A 13,873-nucleotide genomic window follows, 5' to 3' on the forward strand; every position below is an offset into this window, starting at 1 on the left:
CCAGGATAAAAAAGTGCCCAATCCTAGTAGGCACACAGGTGCCAGGACTGGAAAAAATGACAGTGTAGAATCCTCAAAATCCAGAAACATTCCTACAATGGGGCCCAGGCCAGATCCAAGGGAAGGATGGCCCCCCTGTTGTAGAAAGAAGTAGCAGTCCACAAAAATAAAAAAAACTCATAGGCCAAAGAACAGCCATAAAGACGATAGAGTGGACTATTGAGGATAAGAAAGAAATGATGTATTGTCACTATTATGCAAAAAGCCCAGAATTACCAGATAGAGGATATATAAAGAGATTAAGATAGAAATTAGAGGAAAGAAAAATACTTTCACTGGATAAACTGTCAGAAGCTTCAAATAAAAAATTGTGTTTAATAATACAACAGATTTTTGAAAAACAGTATATAAATCAAGAAACGTTGATCTGTTTGGAAAAAGAAGCATCTGAGGAAGTGCGAAAATGTAAACAACAAAACCTAGACATTTTTGAAAAGCATAAAAAAGAAATATGGACATGGGAAAGAAAGAGAGATTTGATATGATGCAATATTTATGCAAAGGAGAAAGCCAAGTTAATTAATATAGAAAGCTGCCACAAAGATATTCGAAGAGAAATACAGGCAAAGGCATCCAGATATGGAAAATTTCACAATAAAAATGAATATCACAAAGATGGAATGTGGAAAAGAATATTAGTAAAGCAGAAGTTAAAGAAATAGAAGATGAAGTTATGGAGTGCCTGCGAAGTGAAGGATTTAATGTAGAAAGTCTAACACAGACTGCATCACAGCATGATGGAGTGAATCCCCAAAGTAAGGAGAAGCAGAAACATCAGGAGACATCTGAAGAAGGAATATGGACATGGGAAAGAAAAAGCAATTTAATATGGTGCAATATTTATGCCAAGGAGAAAGCAAAACTAACCAATACAAAATGAGCAGCACCAAAGATATTTGAAGAGAAATACAGGCAAAGGAATCCAGACATGGAAAACATTACTATACAAAAATAAGAAGACAAAGAGGAAAAGCAGAAAAGGAGATCAGTAATGGAGAAGTTAAAAAAAGAGAAATTAAGGTTATGCAGCACCTGCAAAGTGAAGGAGTCAGTACAGAAAATCTAATGCGAAAAGCACCACAACAGGATAGAACAATGGATATCCAAATTAAGGGGAAATCAGTGGAACAGGAAGCAATTGGTCAGGTGCCATATAAAGATATTTTGGAGCCTTCCACAGGAAACCAGTATAAACGTTCACTTAAAGCTAGACAGCAAGGGAAGGAACAGAAGACTGCGGAAACTCTGATGCAGTCAATATTGAGGAGTGATAGGCCAGTACCTTCCCATATGACAGAGCAATGGATGGCACAGGATGAAATTGAAGATAAGGTGCCACAGGAAGATGCTATAGAACTTTCTATAGAATGCCTGCAGGAAGTGGAAAACAAAGGATGTGCCCACAGTCTAGAAGAAAATGTACTAAGGGAAGAGTTGCTTGATTTTAATGGACATAGATAGATATATTGAAATCAATAAAAGAAATAGACTGCAGAAGGTCAATAAAACCCCAAAAGTCAGAAGTCTGATAAAACAAATGAACACAGTAATTAGGACTCTCCATAGAGATCCATGTGATATAACAGAAGTAAACAGGATATATTACTGTGCAGCTAAACTAATAACTGATAAAGTTCTACCACAAGAACACAGGGTAGTGAGGGAATGGAAGGGGAGAAATTGAATACCATCATGGAAGTATCGAACAGAGAAAAATCTAAAGCAATTAAGACAAGAAGTGTCACTGTTAGAGGACTATAGAAGAGGGAATACATCAACAAAACTCCTAAGAAATATAGATGTGATAAAAGCAGTGCACAGTATTAGAACAGACCAGGATCTATCATGCACTATTGCAAATAATAAACTGCTAAGGTTATTATTCATTTAAAACTCTCTGTGCATTTCACATTTGCTGACCTGGGTCTATAGCACTATTCCCTAGCCCCAACTACAGTACCAACCCCTTAAACTACACTTCCCCCATATTTTATCTATGAAAATTGGAAGCAAAATACAGAGATTTCCTCAAAATTAAAACAAACATTGTAAGTAGAAAAGGTTAAAAAGCATAACCCTGACTTACAATTTACACAGTATGTTTAGGCATTCAAAGCCTGTCCTGTTAAACCTAAGCATACTTACTTGCAGGTTTCTTATGTGTGGTTGAGCCCTGATCCGCTCACCCTCACTTTGCTTGGACTCGCTTCGCACCCTTCCCTGCCCCCAATTCCCACCCCTATTGTGGCTAGCTTTATAGCCACAATACCACTCCCCCTCCAGCTGAACCAATCAACAATCCTCTACTCAGACTAGCTCATCCCACATTCACCCCTCCTTTTTCTCCTATATGAACCAATCAGTATTCTACTGCATACAAAACTCCAGCCCCACCCCTCCCCCCAGTAAATACCCAACCTCAGGATCCTAAGGGTCCTAGGCCTATAACACTAATCTAAGCCTCCAACCATGTTACCATACAAAGCAATGTCACTACTCTCTCTGCTATCCCTCATGCTAATTCCATATTTCCTCTCCATTTATGAAAATCAGTCTTACCTAGGATTTCACCACCCAAAATCTCAAACTAGACCAGATGTATCGGATATGACAGGCTACCCACTAGTTACAATTATTACCAGCTCCTTAACCACAAAACACTATCAGCCAATTAGACCCAGATACATCAGCTCAAAATCTAAACACTATAAAAAATTTATAAACACAATCATGAAGCTTATAGTAATTATAAACAATAACCTGGCAATGGATGAAGATATTCACCCAAACCCTGGCCCTGCCACCTTAGATAAGGTAACATCAATTACAACTAACCCAGTTGAATCACTATCTATGAATAAGGCCCCCAACTCCCTCCTGATCTGCCAACTAAATATACATAGCATAAATAACAAAGTACACAATCTGCATGCCCTCCTACAATTCCATTCCCCTAATATTCTATGCCTAACTGAAACCTGACTGAAACCATCAACCTCAGATAATGAAATTCTACCACCTGGGAATAATATACTTAGATTCGATCGCTTTACCAGGAAGGGAGGGGGTAGCTGTACTCTTCAAATCTACACTAAGTGTAACCTTAGACCCCAGTCAACCACCCCAGGTTAATAAGGCATAAATAATTGCTACCAAGCTCCAAATTAACAAAAACAAAAGCATAAATATAGTCTGTGTGTATATTCCACTAGGGAATAATACCAATTCCCTAGAAGGCATCTGCCAATGGTTAGCTAGTAGCTATCCACAAGAAACGATAGTACTAGAAGACCTTAACATCAACTGGAACACTTGTTCCTCTCAATCTTCTACCACCCATGTAAACCTATATGGATACACACAGGTTATATCCACCCCCACCAGGATAGGGAAACTTAACCAAAAAGATAGTATATTGGATTGGATACTAATCAATAGCCACCCCCCAATGTATTTATTGGGGGCCATCCCTGATGACCTCAGCGACCACTTTCTCACCTTTATCTGCAAGCACAAATCTAATTACTCCCATTAGCCCATCTACAGAACAATAAGGAATAGTAAAAGCTTCAATCCTAGTAAGTTCCTGGATGAACTTAAGGCATGCAACTGGTCTACCCTAAAGCACTTGCCCCTAGACAAAGCTGTCTCCCACTTTAACAATAAATTCCTCACCATCCTCGATTCTCATGCTCCCGCTTGTTCCACTAGGGTAAAAACAAAAGCTGCCCAGTGCCTCCCTAAATAAACTAAAACAAAAATCATAGTCAGAAATAAGGCATGGGCAACATGGTGTGCTACAAAAGACCCTATAAATCAAACCAAATTTAGACAACTAAGAAATGAGACAAAATGATCCATTCTGTTAGATAAAAAAAACTACTACCTCCATCTCCAACAAAGGAACCAAAATAACCCCCAAAAATTCTGAGATGGGGTAAATAAATTACTGTACCCAGGTCAAACCACCACTCCACCTCCCTCAGCCTCTACTGATAAACTACCAGAGGATGTTGCTAACACCTTTAATAATTTTTTTACTGAAACTATCCAAGCCCTTGATAGCCAATTACCCTTTAACTCCTCTAACCCACTGCATAGCACTCCCATCCCTCCTTTAGCTTCCAACCAGTCTCTACATCTTTCATCTTTTCTCTACTTAAAAAATTAAAACCTACTACCCTAGCTGCGGACCTTCTCCCAGCTGAATATTTGCAAAAAGCTGCTGATACCATAGTGTACCCCATTTCCATTCTAATTAATTGGTCCATATCAGAAGTCTCAGTCCCCTCTATCTGGGAAATATCTTGTGTCATACCCCTCCATAAAGGTGGTAACTCTACTGAATCATCAAATTATAGACCCGTAGTCATCTTATCACCTCTGACAAAAATAATGGAAAAATGCATCCATAAACAACTTCTTTACTTTCTAACCCAAAACAACCTACTGGCTAACTACCAGCATGGCTTCAGGCCATATTATAGTACCACCACAGCTCTTCTCACCTTGTCTAATGAAATAAACTATAACAGGAACAGCAAGAAGTTATCTTCAGCCCTTTTCCTAGACCTGTCCAAGGATTTTGATATGGTTAACCACCATCCTCTCATCAACACCCTGGCAGCAATGTCCCTAGGCAATCACTCTCTCCAATGGTTTGAATCCTACCTGCTCAATAGACAACAATCCATCTTATGGCAGAACAAACTCTCAAAACCTCCTACCCAACACCCTAGGCATCCCACAGGGGTCTATCTTGGGGCCACTTCTGTTTTCCATTTTTATCAATGACCTCCACACAGTCATCCCTGAAGCCATCTGCATTCAATACACGGACGACTCAACATTGATCTGCACTGGCACCTCGCAAACTGAGCTGCTATCAATAACTCAGAGTACTTTTAACCTAGTAGAGAACTGGCTTGCCGCTTGCTGTCTGATTCTAAATCCTAACAAAACAAAGCTCCTACCTTTCACCCCCACCCAAAGATCCACGGCATTATTTCTCTCGATTAAGGCTAATAATGGTACCATAATCTCTCCAGATGCCCATACAAAACTTCTAGGAGTTATTATAGATAACAATCTTAAGTTTGATGTGCACATCAACAAAACAATCAAAACCATTAACAGAAAACTGGGCTCGCTATATAGGATAAGGCCATTCCTTAACCCACATGCTAGGACTTCCATTGCCCATCTACTCTCTACACTCTACTATGCTTCCCCTTTACTTGCCAACCTAAATAAAACTGATCTTAACAAACTCTCAAGCTGCTATAATAACATAGCTAGATTTGCAACTGGTCTATCCTATAGAACGCATCATTGTAGAAATCTAAATTATCTTTGATGGCTAGAGCTACCCAGGCAGATTCAGTATAATCAACTCATTGTGGTTCACAAAGCACTTAACCAACCAGATAATACACCTGCCCTGAAAAACATCATCTATCTCCACTCCAACTCCAGATCACTCCGGTCATCTAATAGATTGGTAGTGCAAACCATCAGATCCAACAACTTAGCTGATGACTTCTTGTTTGCCAACTCTGCTGGCAAAATTTGGAATTCTCTTTCTGCTAACATTACCCTAGATACCACCCTATCTCAATTTAAAAAAGCTCTCAAGGAGTATTTCAAGTCTCAATGGATATGTCCCTACTCCAAGCCTGATTAAATCTTTATGCATACTGATGTACCAATACTATGTCTGTAAATGGACTCAAATATCTTTGTTAAGCCAGTTTAATAAATTGTTAGACTGTATAAACTTAATTGGATTGTAAAGTGTGTTATATGTGTATAAATTTAACTGGACTGTAAAGTGTTATATTTGTATAATGTTATGATGACTCCTGTTCTATATGTACATTGTGATGATTGCATATGTAACCACCTTTGGAGCTTTTCACCACGGGCCTCCGCTAAAAATGGACATGTATCCAGTCGGACTATCTCAGTCAACAAATGTAAAATGAAATAAATAAATAAGCAAATAAATAAATAAGTAAAATTTCAGCACAGGTAGAAAAACTTAGAAGATACACAGATAAATATAAAGGAAAAGTACAAAATAGGCAATTTAATGATGACCCAAAAAAGTTTTATAGAGAATTGGGAAACAAGGTAAAAGGAATTGAAAGACCACAAAAAAAAGAAGAAATAGATGCATTTTGGAGAAGTATCTATGAAGATCCTGTGGAACACAACAAAGATTCTAAATTGATAAAATAAATAAAAGAAAGAATAAGACGTTTACAAGTACAGGATATGAAATGGGATGAAGTAACAGCCAGAGAGATTAAAACAAAGTTAAGAAAAGTCTCTAATTGGAAAACCCCAGATCCAGATACAGTGCCTAACTTTTGGTTAAAAGTATTAACATCTTTGCATGAAGACCTAGCCATGAAAAAGAACTATTTATATGAGCACCCCAAACAGACACCAATCTGGGTAATGACAGGTAAAATAATGCACCTACTTAGGAGTGAACTTGCAAGCTACCCCAAAAATTATAGACCAATAACTTGCCTTCCGATGACATGTAAACTATACATGGGAATTGATGCCGACAGAGTTTATAGTCATTTAGAAGAAAACTTAATTAAGGCAGTAGAACAAAAGTGCAATAAAAGAAGGTCATATAGAAAAAAGAATTGTTTGTTGCTAAATAAAGTCATAGTGGAGAACTGTAAAAAGAGGAAGAATCTAAGTATGGCATGGATTGACTACAAAAAAGCATTTGATAGTATCTCATATTCATGGATAAAAGGGTACTTAAAAATGTATAAGATACATCCTGCACTGATAACTACGTTACAGTGACCATGAAAAATGGCAGACCACTTTTGCAATTAAACCATGATAATGGGCAAATTATTATCCCAGGGATAAAAATTCAAAGGGGGATATTCCAGGGTGACTCTCTGTTACCATTGTGGTTATGTCTTTCCCTTAACTCATTAAGCTGTTTACTTAACAGCTTAGGCCATGACTATAATTTGGCTCCTACAAAACAACAAAGTCTAAAGACTTCTTATATTCTGTTTGTCGATGATTTAAAACTATATAGTTCATCAGATGAGGAACTGAAAACACAGCTGCAGGTTGTCAAAACCTTTTCAGATGATATAAGAATGTCATTTGGCCTTGATAAATGAGCAAAAGCAACCTTTAAAGCAGGAAAACTGCAGCACCAGGAAAACATCAGTTTGGGACAAGAACGGGATATAAAAGAACTTGAGCAAGAAGGAGTGTATAAATACTTGGGAAAAGATGAAGGATCAGCAATAAAACACAAACAAATGTGAGTAAAACTTAGTAAGAAATATTTTAGAAGACTTAAATTAATCCTGAAAACAGCATTAACATCTAGGAACAAAATCCACTCTATAAACCAATTTGCGCTCCCTGTCCTAACTTACAGTTTTGGAGTGATTGATTGGCCCCAAAATGTGTTGGATAAATTAGATATTAAAACAAGAAGGATGTTTCATGCTTGCCAAATGATTTATAAACATCATTGCATACCAAGATTACATATTCCCCGTTCCGAAGGAGGGATGGGCCTCCTTGAAATTGATTACATGCATAGATCTGCAATTGTGGGACTACACATATCTGCTGACTTCACAAGACCCAAATGTAGTGAAAGTTTTGAAACATGAGGAGAATAAATCTAAGATGACTTCCCTGCTTAACTTAGCAGAAGCATATTCAAGTAGGAATGGAAATCAATCCAGAAGTAGATAAAAATCAGGCAGCAACTGAATGTGCCAAAAAAAAACAAAAGAAAGAATATAAGGATCTGATGAAAAGGCAAGAAATATGGAAAATGTATAAATATAGTTGCAGGTATAGAAAACTTCTGGAAGAACCTCATGTTGATCAGGAATGAACACAGGAATGTTTAAGGAGAGCTGAATTCCAACCAAGAGATGAAAGGTTAGTATTGGTGGCACAAGATAGTTGGCTACGTACACATTGGTTTGCAAAGTCCATTGGACATGTGGGAGAAACAGACAAATGAAGGTTTTGTAAAACAGAGTTGGAAACTGACATACTAATGGCAGAAGAACTGTATACTGAAAGGCATAATAATGTGGAAAGACTGCTACACTGGGGATTATGCAAATATTATGGTACTGAAGTGGCTGAAAAACACTGGAAACATGAGCCACAAAGCATCATAGAAAATGAAGAAGTCTACATCACATGGGATCATCCATTACCAACAGTTCAAAAGATAGATGCTAGAAAATCGGATATAGTGGTCCAAGAAAAGAAGACAAAAGTAGCACTGATCACTGAAATTGCCACACCCAGTGTATTTTCCTCATTAAGTAATTTATACATGGAGTCATTATAGTCCTTAGAGTTCAGTATTACCAGTGCACCCCCTTTATCGGCTGGTCTTATAGGCCATATCTCGATTATTTATTAAAGAACATAATTCTGCACATTCTGTTTCAGTTAAATTATGGAAAACTCTTTTATGTGGTGTATTCAGCCCCTTTACAAGTTCATTCTCCCAAATGTGCAAAAAAGTACTTACATGTGGTGGCAAAGGTGGATTAAATAAACTAGTTTTTTTTAAAACCATGAGATTCCACTGATTCTTTGTTTCCAAACACCAGTTTTAAAGTAAGGTTAGGAGTAAACTGGTGTAAATCCAATAGTACCTCACCCAAATCTGATGAGGCAGCAGAGATGAACGATAATCCTTTATCTAAAAGAGAACGCTCTATCGTAGTCAAATGATAGACAGATTCACAACCAAGGAACTCACTTCCAAAGTTTCCTGTTGTTCCATGACTGTTCCTCTTATAATTTTCTCTTTTGTCATGCTCCCATGGGGAGGGGAAAATCCATGGAAACCAAGGAAATTTTTGGTCTAGCTCCAACCCTCTCGTGAACCAGTGCTTCTTGGTTCAATGGTGGTGTACTGCTCACATAGCATGGGGTCGCTGAGGTAACGGTAGAAATGATACATGAGACAGCCCTTATAAAACCAATGACAACATTACCAATATCAACTCATGGAGTGTCAGTGGGGTCGTGGGGGGCAATGGGAGCATTAGATTCTACTGCTTCCTTTTTAAGTTGTCTGGGCCATACAAATACATGGCCGCTATTAAAGTTTCTATAATCACGCTGGCTGCAATTTCCTTATTTTAGTCTGTTGCAGTTTCCATTCATACTCAGCAACTTTATTGAATGTCAGTTTTAATATATGTTCATAGGGGTCTCCTTTGAACTAAGTAATTAATTCCTTATATAGTGACTCCACTTCCTGTTGAAGTTTATCTTCTAAAGGCTTAAAATAGTCTATAATCAACTGTATGTAGCTAAAACTTAGCTCCAAATTCATATGTTGCCATCTTTTCAGTAATAACTTCACCAAAAGTAGACATGCAGAGAACACACATCCCTCTCAGCACTACTTTAAATTGATGATAGGCTTCCATGTGCAGTCTCTGCCACTGCAGTCTTTTTAGTTTAAAAAGTTCTTGTTCCTGTTCTCTAGATTTAAAGCAAAAGCTATTCATACTCAGAGTAGATGCTTCAGTTTCAGCATTGTTGTCCACAACCTCAAAGTTGGTTTCTAGCAAAGGATTACTCAGAGATTTGAGCATTCTTTGCCATTGTGGTTGACTTCCCAAATGGGATGGATTGTAGTCCAGTTCCACAGTCAAACCTTCTGCCATGTCGCATGAAGAGCCCAAATAGAAACAATACAAATTACAAAAAAGGCTCCAAAACACATAAAAGCCTATGCTGGACAAACTGTATAACAAATAAAAACCAAAATACAGCAAGGCTTCCACGACCATATAAAAAGTAAAAAATGTATATTTAATAAATCCAGGATAAGTGCTTTCGCATTATGCAATGCTTCTTCAGATCCAAACAGAGAACAAACATAAAAACAGTTTATGCCATGTTGATGTCCTCGAATCCTGTCTTTTAATTTTCACACCATCTTACCTACATACAAACTGGTACAGGCTCTACAAGTATACAGTATACAAGTCTACAGTATGCACCCTAGGTATGTATTCTTCAGTGTTGCTCAGAGTCAAATTACTAGATAGTCCAGACTGTGCACCGAACCTATGGATTGTGTTTCTAATATGGAATTGCTATCCACCCAGTTTAGAATTAGGGGGTATGTAATGAGTGACATAGAGCCAACCATTGAAAGGGTTATGTAAAACAGGGAACAACCACTAGACCATATCTATTAACTATTGATAATAAAACAGCAGGTATTGTTGGATGATTAGTAATCAGCAGAAATTTGAACATCCCAATTTTGAATTTACATTTGAACTGAAAAGTTATGCAGACTGTCAGACCCACAATGTGGTCTATCTTGCTAATTGTAGAGCCTGTATCATTTTCTATGTAGGTAAGACAGTGCAGAAATTAAAAGACAGGATTCGATGACATCAACATGATATAAAGGTTCTAAACATTCAAAATGCTTTAGCCAAACATGCTAAAGAAAATCCAGAACACTCCCACCCTTACCCCCCCACCTAGACTCTTAACCCAACTATACTACCGCCACTACTAACCACAGTCAGAAATAGCTAGTTGTCTTTGCATACTTTAACATCTTGTCTGACAACTTTGTTACTAATATTATAAATGACAAGAAACTATCTTAACTTGCAACATTTTCTGTATATACTGTTAATAATCAAAATCTTGTTATTGTATTAAAGCCAACAACCTGTAATGTTGTTTACTATTGCTGCAACTTTGTATCTCTATCATGTACATGATGTGGAGCTTTTCTTCCTGGGCATCCGCTGAAAAAGGACTTGCGTCCAGTCGGAATTTCCCGGTAAAAAAATGTAAATAAATAAATGAGAGCATGGTTTTTCATTTAGAGTTTTGCAATGTGCGAAGGCCAACTCTGGGGGGAGGGCAATTTGAATGATTATATGGAACATTTAGAATTATACTGGATACTTAAGTTGCAGGCTAATAAGTACCCAGGGTTAAATGCTGCTGTCTGTCTCAAGCCAGCACTAAAGAGAAGAAGGACGAAGTAGTTGTATGATGTCACTGGGGGAGGTTTTTTAGCCCTTTGATGACTGGTTTTTATTTTATTTAAATTTGAAACTATTTTTATATGTTTGTACTCTGTTTGGATCTGAAGAAGCATTGCATAATGTGAAAGCGCTTATCCGGGATTTATTAAATATACATTTTTTTTACTTTTTATATGGTCGTGGTAGCCTTGCTGTTCTTTGATTTTTATTTGTTATACAGTTTGTCCAGCATAGGCCTTTACATGTTTTGGAGCCTTTTTTGTTATTTGATTAATTTCTTGCCATGTAAAATCTAAAGAATAAAGTTGTCATAATTTTACATATCATATCCTTAAGTACAATGGCCTGTGATTTAGTCATCTAACTGCCAGGGAGCACGCTGTTACCCCAGCAAGAAAATAAAATATAAAATAAACTAACAAACACAATAGACATGAGAGAGATTACTTACTTGAGCTAATCTGTGACAGATGAAACATTTGAGACAAATCATTTACTTGAGGTAATCTATGACAGATGAAATCATTCTTAATAAATAAAAAGTCTACTGAATAATTGCAGGTTCATAGAGTAAAATAAAACGAGAGCAGTGAAACTGACTCTGTGGCAGAGAAGGACTGATTAGTGGCCCAGAAGGTAGAAGAGTCGCATGGAAAGTGGCAAGGAATGCTGAGGCAGAATCCTTTCACCTTTAACAGGATAGAAGATTGACAGTGTGTATCCTGGGATGTCTGCTCTGTCTATGGTCCTCAGCAGAGAATGGAAATTTGATGGAAAAATCTGCTTATGGGAGCCCTTTGGGTTAATGTCACTCAAGAAAAGGATGTCATTGCCATATCGCTACCTCAATGCATGATTACCCTTACAGTTATTTTAGTGGGAGGCACAGAGTACAACTTAAAGGCTAAGCCACTCCCATAGTGACCTGTTTGCCAGTAATGCCACTGTTGAGCTTTTTTTCATTAAAGGGGAAAACTGTATATATAATAACCACAGTTGTGGCTTGATAGTCAACAGGCACTGTTAAGGAAAACCATGTAAGAAATTATATAAAAAGAAAGCATTCAATTCTAAAAGAAGGGAAATGAGAACAAAAACAATTTGAAAACAGTGCAAAGATGGCAAAGGGCAATGTAATTTTTTCATATAACCAAGTCAAAAAGGCATACCACAACAAATAAAAGTAAATAACTAGGTGCTGGTGTGGGAGAAATGACAGGGCAGTGGAAACCTATTGGATAAAAACACACTTTGTTTAAAAATGGACAAATATATATATATATATATATATATATATATATATATATATATATATATATATATATCTCAGTAGTGAAATAAGCTGAGCAAACTTTTTTGTCACCAGGAAATATAAGGGGACTTCATCAGAACAAAAGTAGTTACATAACTGCTTCACTATTTGAATATCTTACTCAAGCAGGTGAAATGCCTGTTGAGATATTACAGTCTAAAATAATACACCAGGCAACAATGTAAGACATTACCTACAGTGTCTAAAAAATATAAAATATTTCACATACAAGTATAAATAATACAAAACAAAAGTACTTCATTAAGAATGTTAAAATGCACGCTCAAAACACATAAAATTAGATGTTGTGTTAAAAAAAACTATTTCATTAATATAAATTGGCCAGAAATTCATAAATGTTAGTCACAAAGTAATTTAAAATTCCATCACATTTTTTAACTGTTTTCAACTTAAGAACAGGAGTAATGGACATATTTTCATTAATACCCATGGGAGTGGTAGCATTTAACCTTAACTACCACAGGAGTTCTTTATATTCTAATCTATTTCCCAGTTACCACCTCTTGGGTTGGAAACCACTATCTCAACAATAGCAAATTTAACCTCAATAAAGTTGGGGCAGATCAATGAATGTTTATATGGGAATTGTTAAGACTGCCCTTAGCGAGGTATTAGTAATGTTCATAAATTGTCTTATAGAAAACTCTTTTGGTTTTCCTGATGTATAACCTGGAGCAAGTGAAACATGCGGCAATATATATAACCTCATGTGTTCAATAATTCCCTGTTGATAAGAAAAGTTTTGTTTTGTTGAAGTTGTCCAGTGTGATATAGTCTGTCTCCAATATGGGCAGTTCCTGTATTTTTAGTACCTTTAATGCTACTTGACCTTGACAAATTGTTGTTATTCTTTTCCAATAGTCTTTTTTTCAGATTAGGTGGTTTCTTATAAACAAAATGCAAGTGTTGTCCAAACTCATTGTAAATCCTATCACTGCATGTAAAACATTCCAACTGTTCTTTATAATTTGTTTTATAAGTTGTGTTGCAGGGTTGTAACCTAATACTAATACTTGTTCATACATATTAGGTTTCCCTTGTGATCTCTCTAACCCATTGACACACTGTTGGTAATTTTCTGTGGTCTTAAAAGGGGGGTGTATTTAGTACTCTATTTTTGTAGGGTGTCACACTTATGGAATGTACCAGCTAGGGGAATAACCCCTGCCAATGAATATATTTCCCAGTATTTTAAATTCTTGAAATAATTACTCTTTTTGGGAAATCATCCTGGCTAAATGGATGATTTATCCTTTCTCTAAGCTTTTTGTGTGTGTGTGTGTGTGTGTGTGTGTGTGTGTGTGTGTGTGTGTGTGTGTGTGTGACATTAGTGGTAGGAACTGTTAAAGTGTAAGCAGGTGCTGCTAAATGTGAGCTTCCTAAAATGTTAGATGTGAAGCCACCAACATCA

At 36.9% G+C, this 13,873-nt stretch overlaps 1 protein-coding gene across 1 annotated transcript in view; it reads right to left on the reverse strand.

Moving 5' to 3' along the window:
• LOC122796791 (dynein axonemal heavy chain 5-like) overlaps positions 1 to 13,873 on the reverse strand; it is a 2,204,633-nt gene that overhangs the window by 674,247 nt on the left and 1,516,513 nt on the right. The gene's annotated exons all lie outside the window — the stretch shown is intronic.

This window comes from Protopterus annectens, chromosome 3.part0 (genome assembly GCF_019279795.1).
Source record: "Protopterus annectens isolate FY-2018-M chromosome 3.part0, PAN1.0, whole genome shotgun sequence".
In the NCBI taxonomy this organism is placed as follows: Eukaryota; Metazoa; Chordata; order Ceratodontiformes; family Protopteridae; genus Protopterus; species Protopterus annectens.